The 9,839-nt window shown below is 43.9% G+C and overlaps 1 pseudogene; it reads left to right on the top strand.

The window, feature by feature from the left end:
* The first annotated feature begins 347 nt into the window (after positions 1 to 347).
* LOC112995352 (olfactory receptor 10A7-like) lies at positions 348 to 1,290 on the top strand (annotated as a pseudogene).
* Positions 1,291 to 9,839: the final 8,549 nt, after the last annotated feature.

The following is a 9,839-nucleotide window of genomic DNA, read 5'->3' as shown; positions in this document are numbered from 1 at the left end:
ACAATCTGGGACTACAGACCTGACGTTCTAGGGGAACAAAAGTTCACAGAAATTAACCCTACCCAGCTATGGGAGTCAGCCACCAAATGCCAGTTCCTAATACTTGCATGCTTTGTTCATTACCCTAAGTTACAAAACTTAGAGACCAGTAATGTTACACTTTTTCAGCATATACAGACATTGTCTTTTTACTTTGCTTAGCTAAGCCAGCTCTAGAGTTGCACTCTTCTTTCCAGTGACTCTCCAGGGATTTCCAAGAAACTCTTAGCTGCAGTAACTAGCTGAAGTGCCCTGATCTCAGTGGTGTGACTATGCCTCTGAAAGTCTGTCTATTTGATTCCTCCCAGATGAAGTCAACTGAGGGATCAGAACTGAGAAATCACACTCTGCTGACTGAATTTGTCCTCTCTGGATTGTCTAGCCACACAGAACTTCAGAACTTGCTGTTCTTCACATTCTGCCTGATTTACACCATCACTGTCACTGGGAACCTTCTCATCTTCATTGTCACAGTGCACCCCACCCCTCGTACGCCCATGTACTTCTTCCTCCGGGTCCTGTCCTTCCTGGATATCACCACAGCCTCAGTTGTTGTTCCCAAGATGCTGGTAAGCTTTCTGTCAAAGGAGAGGAGCATTTCCTACATGGGCTGTGCTCTACTCTGCGATTTTCTTGACAGCCACAGAATGCTACCTCTTGGCAGCCATGGCCTACGACCGTTATGTGGCCATATGCAACCCACTTAGATATGCAGTTGTTATGAATAGAAGAGTTTGTCTTTCTCTAGTCCTGCTGTCATGCTTGAGTGGTAATGTGGTGTCTGTGGTGCAGACAGCTTGGGTGTTCACACTGCCATTTTGTGGGCCCAACAAGATTCACTACTTCTTCTGCGATATTCCCCCACTCATTATGCTTTCCTGCACTGACACCTCTTCATATGAAATGCAGACAGTTACAGCAACAGTCCTTGTCATCCTCACACCATTTTGTTTTATCCTTTTATCCTATATCTGCATCATCTCCAACATTCTGAAGATTTCCTCTGCAGAAGGCAGACAAAAGACCTTCTCCACTTGTTCTTCACACCTTATTGTTGTAAAACTGTATTATGGGAGTGGGAGTTTGATTTACTTACGGCCCAGATCCATTTTTTCACAAGACACTAAGAAAATTCTGGCTATCATACACACAGCCGTAATTCCCATGTTAAACCCCATGGTTTACAGCTTGAGAAATAAAGAAGTCAAAGGTGTCCTGATCAAAAGTATAGCTGAGCTGAAAAAGATATAAACATTCTGATTGAAAGGGATTTTTCTGTTCCTCCGTATATTTGGATTTTCTTGTTTTTCTTTTATGTTTGACTGCTTTTAAAAACTGAGACGATTTGAAAAACTCTCAAGAGAAGTGTATCTCAAAGTCTATCTGAAGAGTTTGTTTCCCTGTCCAGTCTGAGCATATATGATTTTTTTTCTAATTCAGTATTCACGATATAGTGCCTTGCATCAGACTTAGACATTTTCATTTTTTGTTATTATGTGATTTTCTTTCCTTCCTGCACAGATGAAAGAAATATTCATTAATTCATAGAGATAGAGCCCAACACACACCTTTTAAAGGATGAGCACCTCATTATTTGATTTGGAGGACAGGGAAGAGAGGAAGAACATTTAGGTTTCAATCTTTGTTTCCAGAACAAATAAAGCATTCATATGCTCCTTGTAATAGAGACGGCAATGGGTCTTGCATGTGAGTACCCTGTCATCTGGGCCACAGGGTCATTTGTATTCTGCCTCTCTCAGATGCTATTTCCTTATGCCATGAATAACAGTTTCAAGAGGAGTGCCTGAGAGCCTCCTGCAAGCATCCTCAGATAAGGGAGTACAGAATCTTGGCATATTCACATAGGAGGAGGGAGGAAGAGAGCTCACGCTTTCTCAGAGAGAGAAGGAAACCGATCTGCAGTCTCCTGCATGGGCAATGAATGTTCTGGGTCAGTAAGTGATTGTGTGAAAGTACAGCATCATGACATATATGCCACCTCAACTGGCAATTCAGAGCACCTGAGCTAGATTTCTGAAGGAAAGTACAGTACAGCACACAGGCAGCTTCCTTCTCTTTGAGTAGTCTCCAGAGACCCAGACTTGTCATTCAGGCTTCCAAGAGTGAGTGGTGAGTGGGAGCAGAATTTGTTATTTAGTGAATTTAAATTTGGGATTCATCTCCTTTGAGTTTAGCCCTCTTCCTTTTAAGGACAGATAGTAAAAACAAGCATGAGTACAGGTCCGTGAGATGCCTTCTTTAGCAGTCTAGATCTTATTAAGCACCTGGTCCTTGCTGAGGATTTTAAAAAAGTGCTACACTCACGGGACTGGATGGGGATGCTGAGGTGTTAGAGCTCCTATATATCCGTAGAGGCATTATGGATTGTCAGTGCTTAGTTGCACCTGCCAAAAACTCCACCAAATGGAAGAGAACCTGAACAGTTCCTCCCAGGTGGACCACAGTTTTGAACTGCTACATCTAGTCAGCTTACTCTATTAATATCTGGCCAGACTTAATTGTTGGATCTTGCCATGGTTTTTCTCTTGGGTCAGTTTTTTCAGGAATATTTAGCCAGGTGCATAAAGTATGCAAGCAGAATGTGTATTGTTTAAAAATATAAACCAAATATATATTGTTTTACACACAGAAAGGATAACTGCCATGTAGCAAGCTGTAAGGCTAAGCATTAGTGTGCTCTCCACTCCTGGTAAAACACCTAAAAAGACTTTGCTGGCCAAGCAGGCATCTGCCAGGAGGAGCAATATCACTCCCTGTGGTGGCTCCCTGGAAATGATTCTCAGTTTGCAGAGTTGCTGTTTACCACCAGTTCTGTCAGCACTGTTGACTAACAGCTCAACCTTATGACCTGATGATTCCTGACTAGCCCCAACTAACCTGACCAACCTTCTTGTTTCTTTTCCTTTAGTGTCTTACACCTTTCCATGCTGGTGATTTCATTCCTAAACCTGTGAGCTAGCAAAGATCCTGCCTCAAAAAATCCAACCTTTGTCTGTAATTTTACCTTTCTTCTCTCTCTACAGGCTTTCTCACAGGTCTTTTTCATCAGTCTGAATCAATGTTACAGAGTTGGTCCATATCTGAAGTGGACCTTGGATCCTTGGAGCATAGGGAGCTGATCCCCTGAGGATTGGGGGAAGCTTATAGTAGGATCTAGAGACAGACAACCAAAAAAAACAACTGGTCAGGTTCATCCAACTGGCATTTTAGCGACAGATTCTTCAGGAATTTAAGAACATGCAGCAGCCTTCTGGGAGTTCTGCCACAGATGTGGTGGGATGGAGAAACAATACATGTCAGACCCTTTTGCCATGATGGCAAGTTTACAGCAGCTCACAGAAGGATGTTGCGATAAGTAGCTGGGGAAAGACAATTTTGAGATCGAGTTGCCTGGCTGCCAACCCTAATGATCCATCTTTCTGCAATGAATGATGAGATAAATGGCACAAACTTCATGTCCTTTAAGATCCCTGTGTCCTATGTGCCTTCATCCAGTTACGTTCCTGATATCTTCATGAAGTAGGTTGTGGCATGCTCTTCCACATCTTGCAAAATAAGATGGGTGCTGAGGAACACCTTACCTGCTTTCTCACTGAGAGCATTCCTCTTACGGATCCAGGGCAGATGTAAGAAAGACACAGTATTTTCTGTGGACCTCTGTGGATACCACACCTTCTGTTAAAAAACAAGTTACATGGGATTTGATCCCCATGGTCAGGACAAAAAGTTGTGATTGGTTGGACCATGTTAGCTGAGTTCTTGGAAGGTCTTCATCCTACTAACAAGTATGTTAGCATTATTGCAAATACCAGAACATCCTTGGCTTTAAACTGGTTGTGGTGAGACTTTGGGGAATAAAATGCCTTACCCCTCACATAGGAGAGCTTTACTACAGTGTTGCAGAGTGTTTTGCCATGTTTATCTGGATCTTATAAAAGGAATGCATCTGGGCAGCCCCTTCTCTGGCCTGTTATTCTCTGTCACCTTCTTCGGTCTCTTCCATGAGGAGTTGGTGGAGTTGGAGTTCAGAGAGGTCTTTTTAGGTGGTCCTGTTGACACACTCCCAGCATGCTCCCGACATGACTTTGTGGCACATGATGTGGTGTGTGTGTAGGCCTTCCAAATCACATGCACCCTCTCAGGTTAGCTGGGTCGAAAGCGGTAGCCATGTGAGACTGGTGGCAGGTACTCTCCTTCCTATTCACTCACTACCCAGTACAATGGGGCAGAGGTCTGAAGTCTCTCTTGATCTCTCTCTGCCATTGATCCTGCTTTCAGCTGCAAAAGTGTTCGAGCCATAAAGGAGGTGGGTGGGATTTCAGTGCTTCCTTTCATACCACAGAATCACTGAAGCTGGAAGGAACATCTGGAGGTCTCTAGTCCAACCCCTCACCGAAAGTCAGCTATAGCAGGTTGCTCAGGGCCTTGTCTGGTTTTGAATATCTCCATGGATGGAGATTCCGCAACCTCTCTGGGCAATCTGTCCCGTGCTCTGTTCCAGCCTGACTGTGCTCATAGTTAAATATATGTATACACACACACACACACACACACACAAATATATATATGTTTAAGTAGCGTGTTCTGTATTTTGCTTGGTGCCCATTGTCTCTCACTCTGCCACTGGGCTCCACTGAGAAGAGTCTAGTTCCATCTTCTTTCTCCATCCCTTACTCCCTTTCCCTTCAGCAGAATGCACTGGTCATAATCCAGCTAGTTCTGACCATTGATGAGCTGTCAGCAGGAAAGCTCATCTGCATCTGCAGCCAGGTTCACACATGGCACCTGTGCATGTATGCACATTTGTGTGTGTGCATGTACATGAACATGTGTGCGTGCGTGTTAGGAGAACTCTTTCCTGAGATCCTGGCTGTAAACCTCCTGCGTGCTTGGGAATGTGGCAGAAGTGCCCTCAGTGTGCTGGAGGTTGGCCCCAGACTGTGCTCAGTGGAATGGTGTTGTCCTTGCCCTTCTCACCTGGTGCAGAAGGAGCCCACCTGCCATTACCACCAATACCTACTATTTGCTCCAGGAGGAGGAGCGCACCTGGACTTCTGTGATTTTCCCCCTGTCCTGACTGACACCTGTGGAAAAGTCCCTCCCTTTCTCTTCTCACCTCTCACACTGCTTTCCTTTAAGCCCTTCTACCCCTTTGCAACACTCCTAATTTTAGAAATATTCAGGGGAGATATCTACATCTTAGCTAGTTGCCCTGACTTTCTCCTAATTAATGAAGAGAAATAGGCACTTTTTGAGCAGAAGCCATGTGACGTATTTTAAATGCCTAATTTAGAATGAAGGCCTAGTACCCTGCAATGTCCTTTTCTCTCTGTTGAGGATCAAGTCGAGGAGGTCATCACTTGCATACCACCCTACTTGTATTCTATTACAAAGCCCCTTGAGCATTCAATACAAACTATGTCCACATAATACCATAGAAATGCATAAACAAGCTTTGAGCTCTATGGTAAACACAGTAGTTACAACCACAATTAGAAATCAGAAGTGGACAAAAGGATAGTGATGACCTTATTTATAGTAGCACGTGGGAAACAAGTTAAGGAAGGGGGAGAGGTGAGTTCTCAATGTCTTCAGGCTGAGGGGATTGAATCTTGTAGTGTCCTTAATGCTAGAGTATAGGGTAAAGGTAGGAGACATGGGACATGGCATTCTCCAGGCATTCTGCTGGAGCTGACCTGCAGTGCAGAAAAGTTAATTTCAATGTACACTTTTACTTTTCTTAAAAGGAAAAGTTAAGAGATAACTTTCCTTTTTCTCTGCCAGCAAATAAACACAGTTGTTTTATTTTGTTTTGAATTTTTTTTTTCCTTTAACACTTGGAACTAACTGAAGCCAGTCGAGGATACTTTACTGTAAATATAGACTTATTTTCTAAAAAATGGTACTTATTGCTTATGGATTGTTCAGGAAGGGGAAACAGCAGGGCTCAAGCCCCCATAAGAGATGGAAAGATGTGTTAGCCACTCTCCTGGTAGGAGCTAATAGCATTTGATGGAATGAAAGCAGGACTTTCCACGTAAGAATGAAGCAGAGAACAGACACCTTGTAGGTATCCACAGACATAGTGGGGAATTCATCTCACCTAACTTTAGTATATAGTTTCCCACACATAGGCATCAAGCGCAGTATTAGATGCCCTAGCATACCCTGCCTGACCTCCAGCAGTCAGTCCCAAAAGTGTTGGGTCTCCCTTGTGTTCAGTGGCTTATCTGCCAGTTTCATACAATGCATCAGACAGCCTGTGGCAAATAGCACTGGTCATCTATGTTCGGGCAACTAAATGCCCTCCTTCCCACCGCTGAACCTACGTGGAGTCTTAGGGTGAGAAAAATCTTACCCTTGACAGCTGCATAGATCTCTGCCACCTCCAAAAGGTGACTAGCTGATGGGATTTATGTTGCATACCTTTTTAAGTGCTTTCAGATGTAGTTTTCTACATGACAGCTAGATATGTAAGATTCCATTATATCTAGTGAAGATTTTGAAAACTGACTTATTGCTGACCACAAGGTAGGCCAAATAGTCCTCTAGATTACATTAATTAATCAGTTAAATCTCCACTGATTACAGTGGGAACTTAGACACATAGCTCATTTGCAGATACCTATACTACAGGCATCTAAATTTAGATGGCAGGAATCTAAATCCCTAAATATAATGGAGTAAAATATTATCTATCATCCCCTGTAGGCACCTGCAGTGTAGATTTTGAAATCGGACATGGTCAGCCTTGTTCCCCTTTACAGTCAATGGGAGGGTGCAGGGTGTTACAAGGATAGGGTCTCTCCAGGGCGCATTTTGTTTCCTCCATCTGAGATACTTCTCTTTTTTGACTGAACAGGCCTCTGGAGGACCCTGTTCATTCTTGCACTCTCTATAAAGACCATAGATGGCAAGTATGCCTCTACTGGTAAGTGTGATGAAGCCCCTCCATAGTTTCAACATGCCTGCAGAGAAGACTCAGCCCTACAAGTGCATACAGAAATTGGAAGGATGATCCTAATGACTCAGGAAACATCTGCTATGCCATATTCTGTTATGGCTGTCCCTCCTGTGCAAGCTTAAAATCCATCCCTGACCAACATGGATAGGCTGCACTGGCAGACAGGGCAAGGGGTGTCTGCTCCCTACTGCTAGTTTGGGGTTTGTCCTTCCCTCCACTTCTTGACCATCCAGAGTTCTCTCATGTTAGTCCTCCTATTAACTTCATTCTTGGCTGAGTCACCTGCCCTCCAGGCAAGGAAATGGAAACTGAAGGCCTGCCTCACACAATAGCTGTAGTCCTTCAGGTTCAAATGGTTTAACTAGCAGGCTCTGGGAACTCAGACTTGATTTCAATCATGGCTCCTGAAAGCACCATGGATTAAGGAGTTAGGATATATAGATACATACATAGAGATGCATATATGCTTGGTGGGATTCCCATCATCGAATTTTTAGACATTGAAGGTGGATTTGATAGACAAGGAAGTCAGAGGAGAGGAATAAGAACTTGCCAGGGAGCTCTCAACCTTCCTGAGGATAGAATGAAGTCAGTACAAAGTCAGCATAGTGCTGTGCTGACTTTGGAAGGACCCTGGACAACAAGTTGGGAGTTTGTTTTCTTAATTTTAGAAGGCTAAAAAGATGAGATAATTCCCATGTCTGTACACCGAACTCTGAATCTCAGAATTCCTACATAGCACTTCCAAGGGAGTAGTGGTCATAAGACTTAGAGATTTATTTCTCAGGGTTATTTTTAAAAAAGAATACGAGCTCAAAGATTAGCATGAAAATAAAGCGCATTATTGTCAGTGTCAAAGTTCTTGCTCATCATTTTCTGTTACTGTAGTATATTTTTGTATGGTGGAATTGCCTAAAGATCAAAGTCTCTCAAACCTTCCCCTGATATTGCACCCTTCAGCTCAAACCATGGACAACAGATACAGAAACTTTTGCCTTTCCCTGGGCTGCTGTCATATTTGGCAGAGAGGTCGCCAAAGTCATCTTCCAACCAAATCCAGAAATACGTTGTAAGTCTCCTTAGTATGGCTCTCCCTTCCATTCTAATAGTCTAGAATGAGTAGTATAGCTCCCTCAGAATTCACATGCTAAGGTTAAGAAGTCACCTGTTTGTACTTTTATGTGAAGTTGGTCTAAGCTCCCCTTACAATCACTGGCAAGCTATTCAGTATAGAAAGTAGTGATACCAGAGAGATTCATTTCACCTCAAAGTGGAAACCTATGATAGGATTCAGTTGTCTAACATTAGACAACAGATTTCCAGTGTTATCAGTCTCTCTCCACAGGGTTACTGGAACTGACATGGGTTCTGGAGATGACCTGAATTCTTCTGGAGTGGCAGCTAGAGGCCAGCAGGGATATCACACAGAGCCTAAAATGAGGTTTGGTACTTGTGCTTAGGTAACCAGATTCTTCCTCCATTAGCTGGTCAGATGAATTATATCCTCCTCCCTGCACAGGAGATGGAACAAGCACCTTCAGCTCTGGTTTCTCATCAAAGTTCCAGACCTTCAGAGAAAGACAGAGCATTGCTACAGCAGGGCACATTGGCATACCTACCTCCTCTGTAATAGAGCGGTTCTATACTGTCCAAAAAACTCAGGTGAGCACTGCTTGTACAAGAACAGGTGAGCTTTGAAGTCTCCTCATAGAAGGTAAGCTGATCTCTTTGGGACCTTATGCTTAACAGTAGGAGACACAAACTTGCTGTGTTTTGCCAGCAGTGTATGGGAAGAAGCAAGGACTTAACATTCGTCTGTAAGTAAGTGTAGTGCTGACCCTATCAGCACAGAAGCCTGTGAGTGGTTGATCTGACCATTCATACTATGTATACAGCATGCCACTACACTTTTCAAGGAGTCTTTGCCAGGTTCACGATGAGGGCAATGGACAATCATAGAATCACAGAAAAGCAGAAATGGTTGAGGTAGAAAGGGAACTTTAGCGATCATGTTGTCCAACACTCCTACTCAAACAGGGTCACCTAGAGCAGGCTGCCAAGGACCCTGTCCAGATGGCTTTGGAATATCTCCAGGATCCCCATAATCGCTCTAGACAAAGTGTTCCAGTGCTCTCTCACCCTTACAGTAAAAATGGTCTTCCTTAGATTTCCTTATGTTCAGATGGAACTTCCTGTATTTCAGATTGTGCCCATTACCTCTAGTCCTGTCAGTGGGCACCACTGAAGAGAGTCTGGCCCCATCCTCATTACACCCTCCCTTCATATCCTTAATACACATTGATAAGATCCCCCCATCAGCCTTCTCTTCTCCAAGCCGAACAGGCCCAGCTCTCTCAGCCTTTCCTAACAGGAGAGCTGCTCTAGTCCCTTCATCATCTTAGGGGCCTTTTTCTGGACTTGCTCCAGTAGCTTGATTTCTGCCTTGCACTGTGGAGCCCAGAACTGGACACCATACTCCAGGTGTGGCCTCACCAGGGCTGAGTAGAGGGGAAGGATCATCTCCCTCGACCTGCTCAAAATGCTCTTCCTAATGCAGCCAACAATTCCACCGTCCTTCTTTGCAACAAGGGCACACTGTTGGCTCATGTTCAACTTGTCGCCCACCAGGACACCCAGGTCCTTCTCTGCAGAGCTGCTTTCCTACACTTCTTTCTTCAGCATGGGTTTATTCCTCCCTAGGTAGAGGACTTTACACTTTCCTTTATTGAACTTCATGAGGTTCTTCTCTGCCCAGTTTTCCAGCCTGTTGAAGTCCCTCTGAATGGAGGCACAAGACTCAAAATTCATCCTGTTT

This window comes from Dromaius novaehollandiae, chromosome 14 (assembly GCF_036370855.1).
Source record: "Dromaius novaehollandiae isolate bDroNov1 chromosome 14, bDroNov1.hap1, whole genome shotgun sequence".
In the NCBI taxonomy this organism is placed as follows: Eukaryota; Metazoa; Chordata; class Aves; order Casuariiformes; family Dromaiidae; genus Dromaius; species Dromaius novaehollandiae.
Note: the sequence above shows the minus strand (reverse complement) of the source record. Positions and strands in the feature narration are given on the sequence as shown.